General features: G+C 42.0%; 1 long non-coding RNA gene across 2 annotated transcripts; it reads right to left on the minus strand.

Annotated features, from left to right (window-relative positions):
- Window positions 1–28: 28 nt before the first annotated feature.
- LOC144901854 (uncharacterized) lies at window positions 29–6,922 on the minus strand. 2 transcript variants are annotated; one of them, XR_013629969.1, is made up of 6 exons: window positions 6,778–6,922; window positions 6,541–6,701; window positions 5,616–5,652; window positions 4,057–4,208; window positions 2,836–2,912; window positions 29–1,308 (listed from the first exon to the last, which is right to left on the minus strand). It is a non-coding gene; the product is annotated as an uncharacterized LOC144901854 (long non-coding RNA). The 2 variants fall into 2 exon arrangements; XR_013629970.1 differs by having other exon boundaries at window positions 6,771–6,859.
- Between the last annotated feature and the right edge of the window lie 429 nt (window positions 6,923–7,351).

Here is a 7,351-nt window from a genome sequence, read left to right on the forward strand (position 1 = left end):
TCCTAAAAAAACCTCATTACCAAAATGTGGCTCATTTTGCACCAATCACACATGAGATGCATTCACAGACGGGGTGACTCCAAACAATGCAAGAGCAGCATGCGCTAATATGGTAAGCTCTTGATTGCAATAATGACTTTCCCTAATAACTCATTACGTTTATGAAGTAATTCATTTACTTTTTTGGAAAAGTAATTAAATTTGCCTAACCCTGCCGGTCACAACTCAATGGAAAAACGAGGACACATTGGAGAAGTTGGAGAGACATCTGCTGCACTTGCTTGCCAGAAGGTGAAAGTGTTCCTCACCTTTGATGTCATTGTCAATAGAGAATAGAAGGAAAGTGGGAAGAACTGAATTCAAGCATTAACCATGTTTGGTGGGAAAAGCCACTCTGGATGTATCGCAGTCAGCATAAGACTCTTCTGATGGGCCTGAAGCAGACTACCTGGACACATTCAGCATCCCGGAGCAAGAGAACGGTCTGAAGTACCAGCGTCCTCAACATCAAAAGGTGTGCATGCCATCTGCTAAATTTAGTCGCTACAACAAATGCTAAGCTCCCATAGCGCAAGAGAAGAATAACACAAACAGCTATCACCTGCAGCCTTTGGGAAATGCAAGTTCCATTCCAGAAAAAAATACTTATATTGTGTTATTTTCCAAATTACCACCATCGCAAATAGATTGCAGTTTTGTGGGAAACACTGGTCTTTTCAATAAATAGGAGATAAAAGCAGATAAACTGTAAAATCCAGCAAGAAGCTCTGGCTGCTGATTGAACTCCAAGTTGACGTTGGAGCTGAAATCCACTCTCGCTGATTGTCTCCTTACATCTCTCACTACCGCCGCCATCATCATCATCACCCCGCCTGTGTCCCTCACAAAGGCCGCTTAAAAGCATCGATCACACACACCGAGTCGACAGCCCTTCACTGGAAAACGATATCGTTTTGTTGCTATGGCAACACCCTAACTCCAAAAAAGCTCCCCGGCTTTATGTTGTCACCGCCGATGGGAGGCTTTCTTCCCCTTCTTTTTTTCTTTGCGTGTGATTGCAGGTGTGGTGGAAGAAAAGCAAGCGTGTGATTAGATGTTCCTTGCTGGCCCGACCGTTGGGAAGGGAATTGTTTTGGATCGCTATCCCTTCAGACGCCCACCAGAGCCACGGCGCTGTCACGGAGGATGAGCGGCAGGCTAAAAACGGCGAGGTGAAGATCCATGTTTGGAGAAGGTCACGCCAATTAGCCACATAGAGGATGACCTTTGGTGCTGAGCTGGGATTTTTGGTGGGTTTCTTTTGCAACACTACAAATAAAAACATTGGAAAGAGAAGAGATGTCAAGAACACTGCCTTTTTAAATTCAAACAGGCAATAACATTGTCAATGTTGATTGTTGTATTTCAAAGTATCGCTTTATTACTTAGCTATTTATTTTTATTTATTCTTTGGTAAAGGTATTGTCTGTCAGATTTTTTGTAACTAAAAACCTTCCAAAATGAAACAAAAACCCTTCAACATAACGATTAAAATGTGACATTTATTCCAAAATTCACAGTTGACTTGACTTGGTGTTGTTTTCCCCCCGCACTCGAGTGTAAAAGTACTCCAAACGGGATGAATAAACAAGAACATTTTAATTACCTTCATACTGTTGTGAATCATCACCTTTTTTTCTTTAAAAGTGGTTGCATTTGAAAATGACAGTTTATCTGTTCTATGACTAACACCACGAGTACTCTCATGCATCTATCAATGTACACAGAAAGGGCAAAAAAGGAGGTACCTCAAATACAAATGTGGCTTTTATAAAGATAATGTTCATACTTAATTGTGTTTTCATTTACTAAATGTTGCTTCATGAAATATCCACAAGCGGTTAAGCGACTGAATTAGGTTAAGCATAACGGCGTCACAGCCCGAATTAGATCGCGTCCTCCTGAATAGATGACCCAAAACATCCTCGCTTGCGTCACTGAATGCGGCGCTGCACCTTTTCCAACTGGCTTAGCCTCCATTTTTGCTTTTTTTTTTTTTAAAAATTGTATTTTCTTGCCTCACTGCGACTGCGTCATAGTGACGCTTTTAAAATCAACTTCCGGTTCAACCTGAAAGGAGCGCGAGGTGGGGCAGTGTCCCGGCTGATCCGGTTGATGGCACTGTGCTGAAAAAAGCGTATTATTTTATCATTTTCAGTGATCAAAGTAACTAAAGTAATCTTTGACACGGGGGAACAACAGTGCTTCAGGAGGGGCGCTTAATATCAGTCATGTGACTGCATACTACGTCCACTTTGAGATGAGACCAATTATTAAATGTTTGCATTCTGGGGGTTTAGGAAAAAAAAAACACCCGTCATGCAAAGAAACAGGCTATAATGTACACATCCGCAAATACTATATTTTTAACATTTTATACCTATTCACGTCATACACGTAGTACACATGCTAATATGTCCAGGGTTTAGTTGTTGTTTTGGTAAGCATAAAGAGGCTGCATCCTAGTGGTTAATATATTTGTTATTATAATCACTAAACATGAATTGGTGAAATAAGCAAACAGTAACTTGTCAAAAAAGCTTGAGAAAAACTTGTCGGCATGAATGCATCACAATCACCCAGTCGGTGACTATTCCGCATGGCTGCATATGCAATATAAAGATTATAAAATAACCAATGAACCAAAAGTATACCTTGCACCTTAGTGGCCCCGAGCGCTAACAATCTAATTATAAAACCAATTTAAACACCACCAGTCCCACACGAGCTGTTTTTATGTATTGTTTTATAATATGACATTGGGCACCAACATGAGGTGTAGACCTGCACACTGACCTGACAGCACCTCTTTCTTTGGCACCTCTGACCTTGTCTTGATTGTATGAATGCTCACTGCAGACTTGACTGTCGGCCTGACAAACAGAGAGAATATCTTTATTTAAATCTGCCTTCAGAGATTCATCTGTCTGAAGGAAGTGACTACACAGGAGGTCCTTGTTCCTAGGAAACTGCAGCAGATGCAGCTCAGGCTGGAAGGCTGGGAGGCTGAGCACCCCCCCCCCCCCCCCACCCCAAAAAAGACTACAATTGTAATTTTTTTCTTTTGTATTTTCTGCATTCACACCAGAAGACCTTAAAGGAGACCTATTATGCTCATGTTCAGCCCTTTCTGTTGAGTTGTGGGCTCCTGCAGAGCAGCTAACACATCATGATGAGCCACACAGAAAGAATCTGTACCTATTCCACTTATTGCAGAGTGGGGGGGGACAGGTATGCAGCTTCTATTCAGGAACGCTCATATAAGGCACTGTGATGTCACAAGGGGCCGTTGAAACCAAGCATTCAGAGCTCACTTCCAAACCTCATTATCTGAAACTTGGGTATGAATTTGAGTGTGAATGGTTGTTTGTCTATACGTGCCCTGTGATTGGCTGGCGACCAGTCCACGGTGTACCCCGCCTCTCCCCCGAGCATGCCCGCGATGGATGGAATCCGGTGTCGCTGCTTGAAAGCTGCGGCAACTTCCCGCCTTTGCTGGGTTCTGTGTGAAAGGCACATGCGAACAAATGTCAGGACTTTCCTTTGACTATTTTGCGGGAACGCTTTTGTTTTTGTCAATCGTCAAAATGCAAAAAAAAGATGATTTATTTTCCCGTCCTTTGTCCCGACCTGTCATCTTCCTGGGTCGTGCATCATGCTGCCATTGTCTCTCCATCAGCAGCTGTTTGTCATCTGTCCTGCATCATTAAAATCACGTCTACGTCGTACATCAAAGCTCCAAAAAATTCATGGCCTCTTCAGGGCTCGGGTCAGAATTCTCATTGATGCATTTCCCGTTGCCTCCTTCTTCTTTGTCTCGGCGTCTTTGCAATTTGTTTGGGTGAAATGATGCTGGTATGAATCCATAAGTAGGCCGTATTACTAGCAGTGTGACTATTAATATCCATGTGCAACAAATGGCTTTGTGTCCTGCATTACACAGTGACTCAAACGCATTAAAAAACATGCCCACAGGTGGAATGGAAGGCGCAATAAAAGAATAAAAAGGCATATTACTCCTCCCCCGTGATGAATGGCGCTTTGCTGGGGTCGGCTCCCAAACACCTTCGTCCTCAATTGCACATATTCTGCACTTCCTTGTCGGTGACGTAGCAAGCAGGACGCGGCGTCCTCAATTTAACCACCTCTGCCGCCTCATCCATCAAAGCCTGCGGCCGATAAAAGCGTCACCACTCGGCTGGCATCACGTAATTAAACAAAACAAATCAACTTCTTTTCCTTTCTTTGTTTCTTTCTTATTTAGGAGTTGTTGTTTGACTCCGTTGAGTAATGTTTTTCGGGAAGATTTATAAAATGAAGCCTCAAGGAAGCCCGCCAGGATAGGCGCTCCCTCGGGCGCTCATCTGCCATTTTGATTCCATAGAGAGCAATGAGATGGAAATATCACGTCAGCAAAAAGCACAGACTTGATAGAAAGTGTCTGGAAGAACAAAAGACATGTGGTGCATTCGAGGAAAACTGGAAAGTAAGGAAAGGAAGCGTTCCAGAAAACAAAACCAGAACAAAATCATATTTGATTAGCTTTGTTGTCTAGTTTTGCTGTGTAAAAATACCTAAGAAATTAGCCAGGATGTGTAAGCAAAAACATTAAGAATTATAATGTTAAATTACAAGTAGTAATTAATAATTTTAAATCATATTTATGTTTTTACTGAACATTTGTACGAGCCTATGACGCTAAGTGGACCTCCATCAACGCTCCATCTCATTCCAGCTCCTCCAAAAAGTGATTTTTCCTCTGCCTTCTTTCTGTCTCTCTTCACAGCCATCCCCCAGACACAGTAAAGTCTTCGCTGATCCGTCTCCACGCGCTCACTTCCTGTTTCTTGGCCGCCTCTTCGTCTTGCATCATTGCGGCTTGGAGTTACAGCAAGCTAACATGCTTCAGGCTTAAATGGCAAACACAATGAGGAGGACAGGAGGAGAAATGCCAGCGGTTTTGGAGTAGGTTTTTAATAACAGCAGAGTGCTGCTGTCATATAGAGGATCTTTGGAGTCGGTTTTTAAAAACAGCAGGCAGCTCCTGTCATATCAGGCATCTTTGACCAACGTTTTAAAAAACCAACAGAGCTCTGCTGTCACGTAGAGGATCTTTGATCAGCATTATTGGGAGTAGGTTTTGAACAACACAGTACTCCAATGATGTGGAGGTGGAAATGTGAACTTGTACGTGAAGGACATGATCATCATACGGAGCCTGCAGTTTTTTTTTTTTACCTGCACTGCTTCTGCTTTAAAAAGAAACTCATATTTCCCCCGCTGTTCTTAGTGTGACCTTTATAAAGTCGCCCACCCCCCTCCCCTGGGCAGCATCAACACTGACTTTGCACCCATCCAGGTGGATGGCGGCAGTCACGTCCCATCAAAATAAATGAGAAGAGCACAAGCGCATACAAACAAATGTCGGCATGCATGTTGGGATTTTAGTGGGTGAGCGTGGGGGGAAATTTTTTAGATGCAAAAAATAGAGATGCGTAAAAAAAATGGCGGGGCAGGTAATCACAGCTTACACGCGCTGTGACATGAAAAACCTTTCATTAGCCTTTCAAACTTACCCACACAGGAAGCAGAAGCAGCGCCCTTTGTCTTCTGCTGTGCGTGAAAATAAACACAAAGCAATTTATAAAACAAATGCAAAATAGTACTAAATGATAAATGTATATAGGTGGTCAGTGTGCTAGCTACAGATTGTATCAGAAACACCTCGCGGACCGGATTAAGTCGTTTGGCGGGCCTGAAGCGGCCCACGGGTCGCAGTTAGCTTACCCCTGTAATAGGGGCTCGCAATTTAACCACTTTTAAGACATATTGCCTTCCTGTTGACATAAAACATGGCCGACACCCCACAATGATCTATTTAGCAGCCTTGATTGTTTTAAAAAATATATTAAAATTATCACATTTAAAAGATTTTACTTAGATATCTAAAATACGAGTACTGATCATAATACATGTTGAATAATTGCTAGCTGCTTTTTAAGCAAGCTTAATTAGCAGTACTCTTGCTAGCTGCTAAGCAAGCCTTATTAGCAGTACGCTTGCTAGCTGCTAAGCAAGCTTTATTAGCACTAAGCTTGCTAGCAGCTAAGAACGCTTAATTAGCAGTAAGCTCATGGTTTTGCAAGAAGTTAACGCCATCTCATGAAAAACAAGAGTTTTTTATCTGGAAAAACTAAAACAATATTTGTGTTTTGGTAAAAAAAAAAAAATCGACTTACAGTATGCGCTAGCTAGCAACAAGCTAGTTAGCTAATGCTAACACTTTCTGGAAACTTCCTGGACAATTTTTTGCGACATTGGACTTCACACTGGAGTGTTTATTTGACTATTTAGTGATTTAGCAGCTTTAGTTGGAAATGGACAAACAAGAAAGAAACTCTGTGAGTCAGTGTTTGTCCTTTAACGAGCTATTTAATGAATATGCGACGGTGCGTTCAAACACTCTCTCCACAAAGAGACAAACAAGCTCGGTTATCTCACCTTCACTTTGGTCCACAGCTGGATGAAGTGAGTGTTGTTGGGGAAGAAGCACGGCTGATTGAAAGACTTTAGTGGTCTTTAGCATACTAATTGGCTTTGTGTGTCTGCGGCTTTATCGCTACACGCTTCCCCTCCTCTTTTTCTTGGACGTCTTCCATTAGCTGCGCAGTAATGAGACAAAATACAATTATCATCTGTCCTATTATTGACTCACCGCGTCTCGCACTCACTCTTTACCGGATCTTGTCCTTTAGGTAGGTTAGGACGTTTTGTCTTCTTTGTCCCTTCCTCGGATGACGTACAAACGTTTTCAATCATTTTGCAGCAGATTAAAAAAAATCCCCAGCAGAGACCTCCTGATACAGTATATAAAGGATCTTTGTACTTCATTATGGCAGAGGTGCTCCTGTCATAAAGAGGAACTGTGACTAGTGTTTTTAAAAACAGCTTAGCCTCATATATAGAGGATCTTTGGTTAGTGTTGTTGCAGTATGTTCTTCCTGTCAAATAAAGTATCTTTGACCTGTGTTTTGGCAGTTGCTGCTTAAAAACAGCAGACTGCATTGTGAATTTCTATAAGCAGTAAAGCATTCCTGTCATATAAAGGATCTTTGACCAGTGTTTTTTTTTTTGCAGTTGCTGCTTAAAAACAGCAGACTGCACCTGTCATATGGAGGATCTTTGACCAGTGTGTTGCTTGAGTGAATTCAGGCCAAATTTGAAAAATAGTGGAGGGAGAAACGGGGGGCCCCAGAGTAGATGTGTAAATGAATTCTGCTACAAGTACTATCATTAAAAAAACATGTTTGAA

Source organism: Doryrhamphus excisus, linkage group LG16, assembly GCF_037039965.1.
Source record: "Doryrhamphus excisus strain RoL-2023G ecotype Guam linkage group LG16, RoL_Dexc_Guam_v1.1, whole genome shotgun sequence".
In the NCBI taxonomy this organism is placed as follows: Eukaryota; Metazoa; Chordata; class Actinopteri; order Syngnathiformes; family Syngnathidae; genus Doryrhamphus; species Doryrhamphus excisus.